Source organism: Lygodium microphyllum, chromosome 28 (assembly GCF_053477565.2).
Source record: "Lygodium microphyllum isolate KBCC chromosome 28, Lygodium_microphyllum_v1.1.10, whole genome shotgun sequence".
Taxonomy (NCBI): Eukaryota; Viridiplantae; Streptophyta; class Polypodiopsida; order Schizaeales; family Lygodiaceae; genus Lygodium; species Lygodium microphyllum.
In genome coordinates this window covers 97,820,784-97,838,548 of record NC_141162.1, presented here as the reverse complement: position 1 = coordinate 97,838,548, position 17,765 = coordinate 97,820,784, and the positions used below count along the sequence as shown (strand labels likewise).

At 48.1% G+C, this 17,765-nt stretch overlaps 1 protein-coding gene across 4 annotated transcripts in view; it reads left to right on the top strand.

Moving 5' to 3' along the window:
* The window catches only part of LOC148011785 (uncharacterized), a 227,820-nt gene that overhangs the window by 201,213 nt on the left and 8,842 nt on the right, over positions 1-17,765 (top strand). The window lies entirely within an intron of this gene.

The window sequence follows — 17,765 nt, the reverse complement described above, 5'->3', positions numbered from 1 at the left end:
TCCAATTGCACCAGCCTCGCACCCCAGGAGAGCAGATACACAGCCTTCGGGATCAGTATGGGAGGACTCGTTCTAGCCCAGACGAGGTGATGGAGATTGCCACCGACTACTACATACGCCTTTTCCAACAGGAGACAGCCTCAGCTAGAGGACTGAGATGTAGGCAGCAGGTCTGGGATCACATCTAGTCACTTGTCACAGAGGAGATGGGACGCTCCCTCCTAGCACCCTTCACAAACAAGGAATTAGAGGAGGCTTTCCATACACAAGATGGGTAGAAGTGCCCGGGAGAGGAAGGCCTTCTTCACTACCTACTGGGAAGTGGTGAACAACCCTCTATTGATGGCCTTCCAGGAGATTTTCACTTCAGGACAGATGCCAAGGAGTCTTTCCGCAGGCCTTATCAACCTTCTCTCCAAAGGGGGAGACTGGTTAGAGCTTTCCCAGTGGAGACCGATCATCTTATTGTCAGTGGCCTATAAGGCACTGGCAAAGATGATTGGTAGGCGACTATGCCCCGTGCTTCTAGACATCATCCATGACACATAGATAGGCTTTGTCCAGGACAGGAGCATCCTAGACAATGTATTTACCTTCTTTGAGGCGACAGAGTGGGCTCAGCACAATGGGCAGAGACTGGCAGTACTACTTTTGGATTTTGAGAAAGCTTATGACAGGGTGGACTGGGATTTCCTAGAGGGCACCATGGTGAGGTTGGGTTTCCCCCAGGTTTGGATTTGCGGGGTCTGCGCACTTTACAGATCGGCCACTAGCAGGGTTCTCATAGGTGGAAGGCGAGGGGAGGAGTTTCAACTGGAGAGATCGGTCCGATAGGGCTCCCCCCTGGCCCCATACCTGTTTCTACTCTTTGTAGAGGCGATGTCTCACTTCCTCAGGTCATAGGTGAGCGGATTACGCGGCCTTCAACCTCCAGTGAGAGAGGAGACTAAGTTGTTAGACTCAGAGTACGTAGATGATGCAGCACTCTACATAGAGGACGATGAGTTGATGCTGGAGAGAGTGAGACTAGCTCTGGATGTGTTCTGTTCTACAGCGGGAGCGAAAATCAACTGGTGAAAGTCGGTTGGTTTTCTCACAGACCCAGACTCTAGCACGGAGTAGGGCGGACGCCTTGGATTTAGATGGGTGAGCAGAGGACAGACCGTCCGGTACCTAGGGTTCCAGGTGGGACTCGACATCACTCCTGTCTAGTAGTTTCTTCTTGTCCTTGATTCTATTCGGAGGAAACTGACCTACTGGAGCATGGCTCGCCTCTCACTTGCCGGCCGAGTCCTGGTGGTTAACCAGGTTCTCCTAGCGACGGCATGGTACATCATCTCATCTTGGTGCTTCTCCTCATCCTGCGTAGTGCAACTTCGCCGCCTGTGCGGAACTTCCTTTGATCAGGGTCAGATGGCTCCAAGAATTCCAGGGCCAAGGTGGCATGGGCGACCATCATACGGCATCGGTCAGAGGGAGGGCTTGGGATCATAGACCTAGAGTATCAAAGTATGGCCCTCTTGGGCAAGCTAGTTGTCCGCGGTCTCACACCAGGCGAGCTGACTTGGAAGGTCTTTTTGTAGGAGGGTCTTCAGGACTGTAGACCGAGGCTTGGCTGTGAGTGGAGGCCGTCCATGATATGGATCTTCACGTCAGCCCAGATCACCCCCCCTAGATCACCTTTCCTACGCAACTTACTCCGTGTGTGGCAGGGTCTCCGTAAGGCCCTAATCCAAAGCCCCCCAGGCTGCCAGGAGGAGCTAGACCATCAGTTGGTGATCTGAAACCCCCAAATCAAAGATAGGGAAGGGGCATAGATTGGCGAGCGCCCCCACATCCAATGGGCTGGTTGGGAGGCCGGCCCGCCGGCTCGTACCATCAAGACACGGCGGGAGGTGTATACGATGGCGGACGAGGAGGTGCTGCAGAGACTATTAGGCTGCCAGAGAGGAGTGGAATTGAGGAGAAGGGAGATAGACACAGCAATACCTCTAGAGTGGCTTGCTCCTTCGATACGAGAGCCAATAGAGCCCGGGGAGATATGGGTTGCTAGGTTTTCACTAGCAGGCATCCCCCTACAGGTGGCAGGTAGAGTGGGTGGTGCCCTGCAGGGGGACCTTCTTCACTGTTCAGGAAAAGGGGCATCTGACCCTGGACAAAGGGCAGCAGGATGAGGGAATAGCTGCCCTTTCATGGAGGAGGAAACCCCAAAGCACTGCCTTTGGTCATGTGAGGAGGCGCAGCTCGTGTGGAGAGGAGCATGCCGCATCCTTCGCCGTATAGCACCTAGCCTTGGATGTATCTCATGGGGAGCTTTCTGTTGGCAGGCAATCAGCCAAGGCCATCACCTTCTGTATGAGACCGGGATGCAGGACACAATATTCATTATCGAGGCAGGGCCATGTGCAGTGGTTGGTTTGGAGGCTCTACCCATCCACCAGGTACTTGAGCCCACAGCAGGCCACTCGGAGGTATGGGAGATCATAGGGAGTCTTACTGGATGGCATATCTGGAAGGCGCGGTGTCAGGAGGCTTTCGGCAGAGAGAGACATTAAGTGCAGGCGACCTTAGCAGAGCTATGGACCTCCATCATCCACTTCCTCCATAGCCGATGGGATCAGTTGCAGGGCAAGTCCAGGGTTCTTCAGGAGCTACGTTGTCAGTTCATGTGCACATGGGGCAGCCAGGACCTATTTTTCGTGATATAGGCAAGCATCCCCAGATGGCGATTCACCCCCCATCCCCCCCAGACCACCTTGAAAGGCTTGTATACATGATGTATTTGTGACTTTGCATCAGCTCCAGCTAGTCTGTTGAGGATGGGCACTCCGTTGTAATCAGTTTTTTTGAGTAATATAATCAGCCACTTTTTACTATTTAAAAAAAAGTTCTATGACGCCTCCTCTACAATTCCTCCATCTTGCATCCAATCCCTATCCAAAAACTACCTTATGTATCTACACACTTCCTCTTGCTCATAAGTTGAATTTGGAATCTGGCATGACCATGGATCAAGGGCTGAAGCAAGGGCTTGCAAGGAAAGCAGGACTTAGGCATGATCTAATAGCATTGTCCTTGTTAGTTGCACGATTTGGACCCATGCACATTGCCATAGTGGCCCAAATAGAACTCGTGCAACTGCTCTAGGAGGATGCTTCCAAAATGCCTATAACCCTAATCCATCATGCCTGCAAAAGGTTGGGTCTCTCTAGACATCCTCGACACCCTCCAGTGCAAAGATGAAGGCCTCCGCAGCCTCTTCTCCATCATTTGCGATACCTTGGACATCTATGTCTTTTCCTTGCTACTCCTCCAAGGTCTCCAAGTCTTTGAAGTCACCTCCAACAATTCAAGAGTCCACGTCAGGTAGATTAGCTACTACCTCTATCCAAAATCCAATACATGCTTTAACCTTTGTAACTGCGTAGATATTAGGAGTCCAATGCAAGAACCCTTAATATCTAGCTTGACTAGAAGGCTCATTTTGCAACAATGGTATCGTGGTCCCATGCACAAGAATGCAAGAAAGTAGACTTGAGCCAATGTAGATACACCACTTGGACCATCAGTACCAATGGAGTCTAGGTTAGGTAGATCAGCTACTGTCTTTATCCTTAATCTACCTCATGCTCTAACCTCTATCAATTTGTAGACATTAGGATTAAAATGCAAGAACACCCAATATCTAACTTGACCAAAAGACTCGTTCTACAATAATTGTCTCATGGTCCCGCATGCAAGAAGGTTGACTCAAACCGATCCAAGTGTACCACTCTGCCCATGGACTCCAATGGAGTACTCCTCAAAGATGTAGGAGCCTCTTGCAACTACCTTCCCAACTTTGCTAGCTTCAAAGGTTGGATGTATTCTCATGGGGAAACTCTAGGTTTCATGAATCAAACTCTTGTTCAACGTGCTGAAGATCAAGAAGCAATGAGCTAAGGATCATAGAGTGGCACTTGATAGCTAGGTTAGAGGGTGAACTCCACTCCCCATATGAGTGGGTGGGCGTAGCATGGAGTTGATATTTGCTTCCTAAACTGTGGAGTGTTCCTATATGAGCCAAGTCGTCAAACAATCCTCCTAACCATGTAGTATCAAGCAGCATGGGCCAGTGGCCAATTGATCACATGTATTTGGGGGGTTTGGGGGAGGGGGGATGTGTGGAGGTAGAGGAGCATGGGGGAAGGTGGTAGGGGGGAGATAGGTGCGGATGGAGGGAGAGGGAGAGGGAGAGGGAGAGGGAGAGGTCGGGAGGAGATGGGGAGGGAGGGGGGGATGTGTGAGGGCAGAGGAGCAAGGGGGAAGGTGCTAGGGGGACTAGGGAGGAGACAAGTGGGGGTGGAGGGGGAGGTGGGGAGGAGATGGGGAGGGTGCCATGCCTAATGATCCTATGGTGGGGATAAGGCTACCACATGAATAGGTGGCCCCTCTAGAGGTGCCCTCTCTAGGCTGGGGGTTCTTCAGAACAAGTTGTCCTCGCCACAATGGCGCTAGACTCTAGTGTAGCTATCCTCACTCATAGAATAATGGTGACTTTTTCTAAGGATCTAACTATGTCTATTGAGTGGGCACTTATGTTTTGACAAATGCAACTCTATTTGTTGCCCTAGTCCATTAACAAATGTGACATTGTCTCTAAGGCTCATGCTGAGTGGGCTTATGTCCGATGGAATCAAAGGCCTTACGTCTGAAGGTATGGCAACTAAGATACTAACCAAGCTACTATGTGACAGTGACCTACTAAGACAAGTGAGGGATCTGTCGGCTTCAAGCTCTAATACTTTGATGGATGATTTGTTGGCTTCATCCATGAGTGCCTTTGGCACCCTTGCTCCTATTAGCACATTTACAAATGAAGCAAAAAGCACTATGCCAAAGAGCAAGTCCAGCACAATGGAAAAAAAGACGAGTCATCTGCCCTGTGTTTGTTAAGTGATCAAGATATACCAGAAGAGGATGGGTCACAATTGCATAGAAAAGAGCACTAAGAGGACAGCCCTGCCTGACTGATCGACCCAATATCCATGAGCGAGACAAATGCCCCCCCAAAATGCACTGAGCAGTAGAGTCAGAGTAAAGCCAGTAAACAGCATTTGCCATCTTGGGACCAAAGCCCAACTTAGTCATGATTTGAAAAATAAAATCCCATTGGACATAAATATACTGCACTGGATATTACCAAAAAAAGAAGTAAGTCCAGCACAATGGAAAACCTTGAGATTCACTCATAAAAGAAAGTTATATAAACTTTTCTAAGCAGTCCTAGGGCAGTTTTAGTATATCCTAGCTATGTCCTAGACTGTGTGAACGATCCTAGTCAGTAGGCACCATGGAGGTGTACTATTGAGTAGCGTTGAGTGTGTCCCATACTTTGTAAACTATGCCTATCATTATATCTCAACAAATTGAGCTTCTCTCTACTAGTTTTATATTTGGGGATTAGCTCATTACTTGTACTTGGTAGCCATAGTTGCCCTTCTATTCTAAATAAATAGTTCAATACTACTATCAAGTTTGTGTTCTCTATCTATTCTCACAAATGGTTGGTACTCAACCGCAAGACCTAGGAAGAGGAGAGTGATATGATGTCAAAGAAACCTATGGTAAGATCCCAGGAGTAGATTGTAACATCGTTCTACCACACGACCATGTAAACAACCCCCTTGGTGGTCCATGGACATGACTACAATTGACAAGTCCTCACACAGCCTTTGTTGAGGTAACATGGACTATGAAGATACCTTGTTCCATCAGCACCACCACCACAATGCACAAGGTGTCAATACCCAAAGTAGAGTGAAGCCAACCATATGCACAAGGTGTCAATGCCCAAAGTGGAGTGAAGCCAACCATAGAGCTATGCACAAGATGGAGAATAATCTACGACTTGTTCAAAGACCATGGTCTCGTCTAACTCCTTAGTGGCATGGACTGTTTGGAGATGTTTCTTGGAGAGGACCACTTGCAAGGAACAGACTAGGGTTTGTTTTGCGTTGGCATCAATAGAGGTTTGCCAATGTGTATGTCCCTCTTTGGACCTCCTAAGCTTGTTATTGGCCGACTATTGAAGACGGAAGGTTGTTACAAGGGGAGGAAACAACATAACACTATTACTGCTACAACGAGGGTGAGATGAGAGAAGAAAGTGAAGATGGCATATGTGCATCTTCTTGTGTAGAAAATAGGTAGTGGCAGCAAAGATGAGTACTTCTAGGTGAAGGATGCAATAAGTAGTGAAGAGCAAGTTCAAGGAAGATGCTTCAAGCATCATTCGGTGCAAGAGGAAAGTGTGATAGGCCAAGGATCTATAGAGTCAAGGCTTGGGAGTTGCAAGCCAAGGACTGACAAGTGATGAACAATGGGGCATGACTGGGGCAAGTGGATAGGTAGGGGCAGGGTGGTTTCGTATGTTTAGTACAATACATTCAATACGTGAATATGTACGGTACGAAATGTACACAAAAATTTTAAGAATAAAATACGTTGTTTCGTACATTCATTTAAAAAATACATATAAAATTATATATAAAATCAGCCCACACATATAAAATGTGCAACTTAAGGATAGATCATGAAGATGCCTGGGCATTATGGGGAAGAATGAGGAGAAAGGAGGAGAGGGAGAGGAAGAGGGATTTGGGAAAGGGAGAGGGTGTAATATGTATTAATGAAACTTGAAAGTGAGAGACAGTTGTCCGTCCCCACTAACCTTGGCCCACAACCCCCCTTGCCAGGGCCACCACTCCCCCCCCCCCCCCCCACACACACTCGCCATGCATCTCCATCCATCCCACCATCCCTCGATCCTCTTTCCCCCCACCACCCCCCCTACCGAGCACCCCCCCTGATCCGCACCCGGGTCAGGTGAGCCCCCCCAGACCCACCCCCCCTCCCCCCACAGGAGTTGATGAGCCACACACACCTACCTCCTCCGCGCACCAGCAGTCTTCCCCCTCCCACACAGCCACCAGCTCATCCGCCCCTACCACCCGCCACACCTTCCCGAGACAGGCACAATTGTTGCCACAAGAGTTCTTCCGCAGTGGCCCATGGTTCTACTTGCGAGTTGCAGAGCGCAGAGAGTTCCCACTACCTCTAGAGGTAGGGATCTTCGTGGTTCATAAGTCAAGGAGGGGCAAGGTCCATCTACTAGCACCACTGGATGGACCAAACTACGCCTTTTTTCTTCAATCCTCTTACTCAGGGGAGTGGATGACTACACAGATTGAGGAGTTGAAGAGTCAAGTGGCGGATCACATCTCCCAATGGATGGGAGATGAAGGATTAGCACTATTTGCACAACAGTGGCCAGGTTGCATGATGGACACTAACTGGTGGGCTGGTGCCGAGGTCCCACATGTGAGCATTATCTTTCGAGCCCCTCCATAATGGAGAGCTCCAAGGGACGTGATTGAGTAGCCCCCGGCACAGGCGGCTCATTTCTACCAGTGTACAAAGGCGCGATTCTTAGCATGGCTGATAGATGCATTGATAGTACCACCTGGAGCATCTATCACCCCTATGGTCCGGCTAAGGGCCACCATGGGGGACTGGAGTTCACCATCCAAACCGGCGGCAAAGTACACTTGCATGCCTCACAGTTTCGCCTCCTCATCAGCAGCATCCACACCGAATAGATGCATGTTCGGTCAGTCATAGGTTTCCCCATGAGCTTACACCTTGTATCCTGGAATGTGAATAGTCTCCACTACAGTGGGGCACGCGTTTCCAGGAAGTTGATTGTTCAGTAGGAGTCGCAGCCTGCCCTTGTCGGACGGATCAACATCTTGCTTCTGCAGGAGCACAAGCTCACCCCCACCCAGGCCCAGCAAGTTGGGAAGGTACTTCCGAACAGCTCACACGCTTACTGGGAGCACGCCATAGGTGCCCACAGCAAGAGTGGAGGCGTATGCACCTCTCTTGGCCTGAGTCTCACCACCTGTGTATGAGATCACGAGATGATAGTGGTAGGAACAATTCTATGGATCAGATTGGATATTGGGGACTCGTGTATTGGAGTCCTCAATGTCGATGCCCCTACGGAGGTTAGGACACACATTAGATTCTGGGTGGAGATTGCATATGGACTCCTAGATGTGGACTCTTGGATTGTTAGAGGAGATTTCAACAACCTGGAAGCCTTGGAGGACCAGCAGGGCAAAGGTAGAAACTACCAAGGCATGGCTGCGGAGGAGCAGGAGGCATGGAAGGTCTTTTTGCTTGCAATCGGAGCACGTGATGCCTGGAAAGATCTTGCCTTTCACAGGAGGGAGAGGTCGTTGAACTTCTCTTGGGGATACAGGCGGCTAGGTGGAGTCTTGCTAGAGCGGTTGGACAGGTTTAATGTGGGAGAGTGGGAAGGAGCAGTTGGCAGGCATCACGTTGTCCGATCATTGCCCGATTCTCCTGACACTTGACCCCCCAGCATCCGCCCTAGACACACGATCCTGTCGGATCCCTGACTTGATCTATAGGAGGGAGGAGGTGACGAGACAAATAGAGCAGATTTGGACCAGAGAGTGGGACACGAGGGACCGAATAGCACAGGAGGTCGCAGAGATCCTAGCCGAGTCGAGCAGAAGCTGCCAAGAGGCAGCCATACAGGCTACGCAGCAGTGTTGGGAGGAAGAGAGAGCACTCCGGCAGGACCTTTCAGCCACGCGAGATTATTGCAGGAGGCACCAAGGGATCCCACCCTCCACGCACAGAAGGTGCACGCGTGTGCAGCCATTGCTGGCCTAGAGGACAGGGGCTCGGAGTTCTCTTTCCACACCTTAGTAGCGTTCTAGGCACGGAAGGGGGACATGATGTGCAGGGAGTTCTTCCAGTTGCACCAGCCCCGCACCGCAGGAGAGCAAATATGCAGCCTTCGGGATCAGTATGGGAGGATCTGTTCTAGCCCAGATGAGGTGATGGAGATTGCCACTGACTATTACACGTGTCTCTTCCAGCAAGAGACAGCTTCAGCTAGAGGACAGAGATGTAGACATCAGATATGGGATCACATCCCGTCCCTCGTCACAGAGAAGATGGGATGCTTCCTCCTAGCCCCCTTCACAAAGAAGGAACTAGAGGAGGCTTTCCATATACAAGATGGGCAGAAATGCCCGGGGGAACATGGCCTCTCTAAGGCCTTCTTCACTACCTACTGGGAAGTGGTGAAGGAACCCCTGTTGATGGCTTTCCAGGAGATTTTCACTTCAAGAAAAATGCCAAGGATTCTCTCGGCAGGCCTTATCAGTCTTCTTCCCAAAGGGGGAAACTAGTTGGAGCTCTTCCTGTGGAGACCGATCACCTTATTGTCACAGTGGCCTATAAGGCACTGGCAAAGATGATTGGTAGGCGACTACGCCTCGTGCTTCCAGATATCATCCATGACACACAGACAGGCTTTGTCCAAGATAGGAGCATCCTAGACAATGTATTTACCTTCTTTGAGGCGACAGAGTGGTCTCAGCACAATGGGCAGAGACTGACAGTACTACTCTTGGATTTCAAGAAAGCTTATGACTGGGTGGACTGGGATTTCCTAGAGGGCACCATGATGAGGTTGGGATTCCCCAAGCTTGGATTCGTGAGGTCTCCGATCTGTAGAGATCGGCCACCAGTAGGGTTCTCATAGGCGGAAGGTGAGGGGAGGAGTTTCGGCTGAAGAGATCAGTTCAACAGGACTGCTCCCTGGTCCCATACCTGTTCCTACTCTTCGCAGAGGCGATGTCTCACTTCCTCAGGTCACGCGTGAGGGGATTACGCGGCCTCCAACTTCTAGTGAGAGAGGAGACTGAGTTGTTAGACTCAGAGTACGCAGATGATAGAGCCCTCTACATAGAGGACGACGATTTAATGCTGGAGAGAGTGAGGTTGGCTCTTGACGTGTTCTGCTTTGCAGCGGGAGCGAAAATCAGCTGGCGAAAGTCGGTTGGTTTCCTCACAAACCCGGACTCCAGTACGGAGTGGGCCGTCCACCTAGGATTTAGATGGGTGAGCATAGGGCAGACCATCCAATATCTAGGATTCCAGGTGGGACTCGACATCACTCCTGCCTAGCAATTTCTTCCTGTCATTGATTCTATTCGAAGAAAACTGACCTACTGGAGCACGGTTCGCCTCTCACTAGTCGGCGGACGAGCCTTGGTGGTTAATCAAGTCCTGCTAGCGACGGCCTGGTACATCACCTCTTGTTGCTGCTTCTCCTCTTCGTATGTAGTGTAGCTTCACCGCCTAGTGTGGAAATTCCTTTGGTCAGGGTCTAATGGTTCCAAGGATTCCAAGGCCAAGGTGGCATGGGCAACCATCATACGACATAAGTCAGAGGGAGGGCTTGGGATCATAGACCCAGAGTATCAGAGTATGGCCCTCTTGGGCAAGCTAGTTGTCCACGGTCTCACACCAGGCGGGCAGACCTGGAAGGTCTTATTGTAGGAGGGCCTTCAGGATTGTAGACCGAGACTCGGCGGTGAGTGAAGGCCGTTCCTGAGATGGATCTTTACGTCAGCCCAGATCACCTTTCCTTCGCAGCTTACTCCACGTGTGGCAGAGCCTCCGTAAGGCCCTAATCCAGTGCCCCCCAGGCTGCCAGGAGGAAATAGACCGTGAGCTAGTCATCTGAAATCCCCAGGTCAAAGATCGGAAAGAGGCATAGATAGGTGAGCTCCCCCACATCCAGTGGGCTGGGTAGGAGGCCAGCCCGGCTCATACCATCACGACATAGCAGGAGGTGTATAGGATGGTGGACGAGGAGGTGTTGTAGCGAGTATCAAGCTGCCAAAGAGGAGTGGAGTTGAGGAGAAGAGAGATAGACGCAGCAATACCTCCGGAGTGGCTTGCTCCCCCGATACGACAGTCGATAGATCTCGGGGAGGTATAGGCAGCAAGGTTTTCACCAACAGGCATCCCCCTTCAGGTGGCAGGTAGAGTGGGTGGCACTCCGCAAGGGACTTTCTTCGCCGTTTAGGAAGGGGGACGTCTGGCCCTTAACAGAGGGCAGCAAGATGAGGGGATTGCCATCCTTTCGTGGAGGAGGATTCGGTGGTGGGCCTTGAGGGGAAGACATGGCGACTGGACCCCTATTTTTTCTGAAAGAAGCTCAGGGAGTGGCACCTCTAGATCTGGGAGGGCACACCACTTGATAAGATGGAGTGGGATCCAGGAGAGTGGCTATAGCCGATAGAGCTTGGGGAGGTATGGGCAGCTAGGTTTTCACCAGCAGGCATCCCCCTTCAAGTGGCAGGTAGAGTGGGTGGCACCCCGCAAGGGACTTTCTTCGCCGTTCAAGAAGGGGGATGTCTGGCCCTTGACAGAGGGCAGCAGGATGAGGGGATTGCCACCCTTTCGTGGAGGAGGATTCGGGTGGTGGGCCTTGAGGGGAAGACATGGCGACTGGACCCCTGTTTTTTCTGAAGGGAGCTCAGGGAGTGGCACCTCTAGATCTGGGAGGGCAGACCACTTGATAAGTTGGAGTGGAATCCAGGAGAGTGGCTATGGCCGGTCTCAGCGGTCGCCAAGAAGCCACCCAGGTTCCTAGAGTATACTGCCAGGATTGGCAGACATGTACTGATGTAGGAGGATATGGACTGGGCGTCGTCACGCAGCAGGCACTGGGCAGAGCACAACATCACGGAGCCCTTCTAGCGCCACCTATGGGATAGTTGGAGACTGAGGAGGGTGTCGTACTTTTTATGGCTGTTGGCACATGGAGGTTTAGCGGTGGGAAGTTGGCTTGCCCAGATGCAGAAGGAGGGAGGTTGTAAGCGGTGCACATAGCAGCCGTTGGAAACCCCAAAGCACTGCCTTTGGTCATGTGGGGAGGCGCAGCTCGTGTGGAGAGGAGCATGCCGCATCCTTCACCGTATAGCACCCAGCCTTTGGAAACCCCAAAGCACTACCTTTGGTCATATGGGGAGGCGCAACTCGTGTGAAGAGGAGCATGCCGCATCCTTCGCTGTATAGCACCCAGTCTTGGGTGTTTCTCATGGGGAGCTTTCTGCTGGCAGACAGTCAGCTAGGGCCATCACCTTTTGTATGAGGCCGGGATGCAGGACACGATATTCATGATTGAGGCAGGGTCGTGCGCAATGGTCGGTCTGGAGGCTCTACCCATCCGCCAGGTACTAGAGCCCATAGTAGACCGCTTAGAGGTATGGGAGATCATAGGGAGTCTTATTGGATGGCATATATGGAAGGCGCGGTGTCAAGAGGCTTTCGGCAGAGAGAGACTTTCAGCACATGCAACCTTAGCAGAGCTCTGGACCTCCATCATCCATTCCCTCCGCGGCCAATGGGATCAGGTGCAGGGCGAGTCCAGGGCTCGTCAGGAGCTCCGAGGTCACTTCATGCGTACTTGGGGCGGCCAGGGTCTGTTCTTCGTGATGCAGGCAGGCAGCCCCAGTTGGCGATATACCCCCCCCCCAATGGCTTCTTGCCCCCATCCCCCCCAAACCGCCTTGAGAGGCTTGTATACATGATGTATTGGTGACTTTGCATCAGCTCCAACTAGTCTGTTGAGCATGAGCATTCTATTGTAATCAGTTTTTTGAGTAATATAATCAGCCACATTTTACTTGCAAAAAAAAAAAAAAAGTGAGAGAGAGGGAGAGGGATAGAGAGGAAAGGGGAGAAGGATAGTGTCTTGAAAGTTGAGCTCAAGAGAGGGGGATTGATGAACAAGGAGGCTTGTTTGTGTGGTAAGATGGGGGGGAGGGGGCTGTCCTTTTATAAGGGATGAGGTGAGGGAGAAGAGAAGAGGGAGTATGAAAGAGGGAGGAGTGTGAATGAAGAGAAGTTAAAATGTGTAACAGGCCAAAAAAATAGGAAAATTTTCAAAAAAAAGCACCTATGGACATTTTAAATGATCTTTCTTTTGGGTATAGTTCGAATGCACACAAACCGTACGATGCCGTACGAAAGGAACTTACGATACCATACCGCACATAATGCAACCCAGGGTAGGGGGCATAGGTGGGGCATGTGGATAGGTAGGTGCATAGGTGGGATAGTGGTGGCAATGGAGGATGGGGCAACAACTTGTGGTGGCAGTAGCATTGATAGGGGGCAGCTCACATCAAGTCATCTCCTTTGGAATTTTGGTGATTCCTCCAATATAATGATAGTGATCCTCAATGTGCTTTTTACAAAACACTTGAAGGCCATGACAGACGCAACTAACAAATCCATGGTTATGGTTATCAATGAGAAGATCAAAGATTGAGTATGATTGACATTGACATCAATGTCTTTTTGAGGCACCTTAGGAGTGGCTTGATCACCCATAGCTTGGGCATCCATGGTTCTATCCGATTGTCATAGTTGTATGTGTTATGGCATTGACGGTTTTTTGGCGCCTCTTGTGGTATGAGACATAGGGACATTCACGAGATATTATTTGATAGTTGTTTGTACTACACCATTACATATTCTCACCATGACCTAAGAGAGGGTGTTAGCAGCATGCATTTATTAGGTGCTAGGCCACATTAGGCAAGGTATCTATTTGGGTAGCTAAGTAGCATCTTTTGGGGCTGGTCAACCCATTTCCTATGGCTAACCTAATTTCTATAGGTGGCTCTCCATAGCCTATTTATGCACCTCTCCTTCTCCACTCTCATTCATCTCACATCATTGCATCGTATTTGACTGAGGGAGATTGGAGGCACTACTGGTGATCATAGGTGCTTGTACCTTTGTGGTTTATACTGATTGTTCTCATGCATTTAGCTATGGATCCCATCACCCATTTGTGTTTAATGATGAGTTATTGTGTTCTTTTCTCATTTTTCATTCCTTCCATCTAGAATTTGATCAATTAGGAGCAAGTGGGAACCCAGCTTGATTGAAAGTGGCTTGGGATATTATCATTTAGTCCAAATCCAAAGATGGTCCAGGGATCATCGACCTATACACTCAAAGCAAAGTCTTAGAGGTTACACTCATTGTAAATGGTCTTCTTCCAGACAAGAAGCCTTGGAAGGTGTTATTACCATGGAGATTACACTATTACTCCCACTCTTGGAGGACCTAACATGACATCCATTGGATCTTTTTAGGAGATCATGACCAAAGATCTAGAGTGGAGTTATAGGTTGGATTTTCAACTGCCATAATTAGAGTACAGAGATCTATATCAGCAGACCGAGTTAGGAGTAGTGATGACAGTTGAAGAGAAGATAAGGCAGCCTTATTCTTATCTTCAACCATTATTTGGAATCGAAGTCCAAAAACCTTGTATAGTGGACACATTTCTCTTAAGGAAGATTCTCCATGTTGGTTACTTTCTTAGTGGGAGGGTGGTTCACTTTGCAAGATCTACCATAGGAGATGCAAAGATAGAGATTGCAAGGTTCTAAAGAATACAATAATTACATAGGGATGATAGAGCAGTCCCCCTCCCCCCACCACAGCCATGTGAGTGGAGTAAAGATACAAGCATTTCTAAGAACTTGATAGGTCTCTCCTCTAGAGGGGACATTCTACTAGGGGTGATTGTGAGATGAGGTCTTCACTTTCACAGTGGAGGATGATGGATGGCTCTTGAGAGAGGATTTGGACTAGACAGGGTGCAGGTGGGTCCCGATAGAGATTTAGCCCCCACCATAGCCATGTGAGTGGAGTAAAGGTACAACCATTTCTAAGAGAGTACCCCCCCACCACAGCCATGTGAGTGGAGTAAAGATACAAGCATTTCTAAGACCTTGATATGTCTCTTCTCTAGAGGGGACATTCTACTAGGGGTGATTGTGAGACAAGGTCTTCACTTTCATAGTGGAGGATGATGGATGGCTCTTGAGAGAGGATTTGGACTAGACAGGATGCAAGTTGGTGGTCCTGATAGAGATTTACTCCCCCCACCACAGCCATATGAGTGGAGTAAAGATACAAGCATTTCTAAGACCTTGATAGGTCTCTCCTCTAGCAAGGACATTCTACTAGGGATGATTGTGATTCGAGGTCTTCACTTTCACGGTGGAGGATGATGGATGGCTCGAGAGAGAGGATTTGGACTAGACAGGGTGCACGTTGATCCTGATAGAGATTTAGAGTAGTGGACATTGTGATAGGAGATGCTAAATACCCGGACCCAACCACTTGCTCAATCGATGGAGAAACACTAAACATACAAGAGGAGACCCTTAGAAAGGTGACTGTAGCACTCAAGAGAGAAAATTTGGATAGATCCATTTCTTAATAGACCCAATCATGTAGCCTTTTTTGGATATACCACTAGGGTAGGCAAAAAGATCTAGATGAGTAAGATCAAAGCAAAGCGAATAGATACTCAAGATTGGCATAGGTAGGGTATCTTGGCTCCTTTCTTGACAAATATTTGTTTGAGATTATATGATAGCTTCAAGCCAAGGAAACTCTCTCTCTTTCTATGTCCAACTACTCATAGGAGTGTGGCAATTGGCACTTAGCTTGGTTTTAGTTGGGATCATATAGCATATGCAATATATATATATATTGCATATGATAGCTTCAAACCAAGGAAACTCTCTCTCTTTCTATGTCCAACTACTCATAGGAGTGTGGCAATTGGCACTTAGCTTGGTTTTAGTTGGGATCCTGTAGCATATGCAATATATATATATGTATATATATATATATATATATATACATATATATATATATATATATACATATATATATATATATATATATATACATGTATGTATGTATACATGCATGTCTACACACACACACACACACACACACACACACACACACATATATATATATAGATAGATAGATAGATAGATAGATAGAGAGAGAGAGAGAGAGAGAGAGAGAGAGAGAGAGAGAGAAATGTTATGGAAAAAAGAAAGGCAATCCTTTGGGTCACATGTGGATATCTTGGCAGCATATTACTACTCCAAAACGGTTGGGAGCAGCTGCTCTATTGGATGTCAATCTTCATATGAAAGCTCTGAGAATGGTACTTTTGCAAGCCCTTTGCTTGCAAAGTCATCCTTGGACTGATGTTGCGAATTTCTTTATCGAGCAAATTGGCATCTCCCATGGTCGCACGCTTATCCGGGCATCTTGGTGGCATGTGCTGAATTCTATGTAACCTCTTAAAACGTCACAATAATTTCTCTTAACCCATCTAATTGCCTCTTGGCAAGAGATTCTTATATATATATATATATATATATATATATATATATATATATATATATATATATATATATATATATATATATATATATATATATATATATATATATGTAGAGAGAGAGAGAGAGAGAGATGTTATGGAAAAAAGAAAGGCAATCCTTTGGGTCACATGTGGATATCTTGGCAGCATATTACTACTCCAAAACGGTTGGGAGCAGCAGCTCTATTGGATGTCAATCTTCATATGAAAGCTCTGAGAATGGTACTTTTGCAAGCCCTTTGCTTGCAAAGTCATCCTTGGACTGATGTTGCGAATTTCTTTATCGAGCAAATTGGCATCTCCCACGGTCGCATGCTTATCCGGGCATCTTGGTGGCATGTGCTGAATTCTATGTAACCTCTTAAAACGTCACAATAATTTCTCTTAACCCATCTAATTGCCTCTTGGCAAGAGATTCTTTAGCTTCTAGTTTGGCATCCTCCTAATCTCCGAAAGGAGGTTAGTTCCTTGCAAGCAAAAGTGTTGGCCACTTCTAGGCTGCTCGATTGGCTAGATAAAGAATTCCAGAGAGAGAAATTTAATCAGATGGTTAGATTGGGGCTGCAAATGGTACAAGATGCTATCATTTCTGGGTAGTCACATCTTTATTCTTTCTATTGCAGATGCCAATACCTTCGGATGCCTAGAGGCTATATCTGATCAACCCTACAAGACTAGCTTCAACGACCAGCCTCAAAGCTATAATCCATTGCTGACTTTTCAGTCTACTTCACCTCAGCAGGATTGGATGTTTGTGAAACCTAATGATTTTCAGAAAAGGTCAACTAATTAGATCTACCATAAGATGGTAGAGGACAAACGATGGATAATTGAGAAAGCTAATCAAGTTTGGAGTGCTCAAGATAGCAAACAAAAGTGGCAGGATAGATTTCTTCAATTATGGATGTCCAAGATTCCTTATTAGAGGAAAGTTTTTGTATGAAGGCTGATTATCAGTGGTCTTCCTATCAGGGATGTCTTGCATGCCCACAAGATCTCCCAAGGCCGTTGTATGTTTCTCACTACTAGTGATGAGACACCGATTCAACTCTTCATGCCTCTAGCAAAACAGATTTGGAGCTTTGTTTCCTGTTTGTGGACCTCAATGAGTGGATAGCAGATGCCCATCTGTTCTTGGGTATTGGGCAAGATGCCTTCCTCATCTACTTTGCAATCGAATCATCCTTGCGTCTTCCACTTTCTCAAATGGACAGCTCTCTGGCACATTTGGCGTACCCGTAATGCCTTTTTTAAAAATTTGGCCTTAGGTATCCGTGATCATGTGGCCTGTGTTCGAGGATTACTCTTATGGCAGATCTCTTCTATGATTTCAGCGGACCTAGTCCTCCCTAATGTGCCTGCTCCTTGGCTGGATATAGTTCACTCTACTCCAATTATGCTGCCTGCATGATATTTGTCTGCTATGTTTTGGTAGCCTTTTGGCTTGGCTTGTGATTCATAGGATTTGTATGGCTGCCCAGAAGGCTTGAGAGAGAGAGAGAGAGAGAGAGAGAGAGAGATTTTTTGCTCATGTATTAGCGTGAAGGCCTGATGTAAATATTTCCATACATTGATATACACTTATTCATGAAAAGAGAGAGAGAGAGAGAGA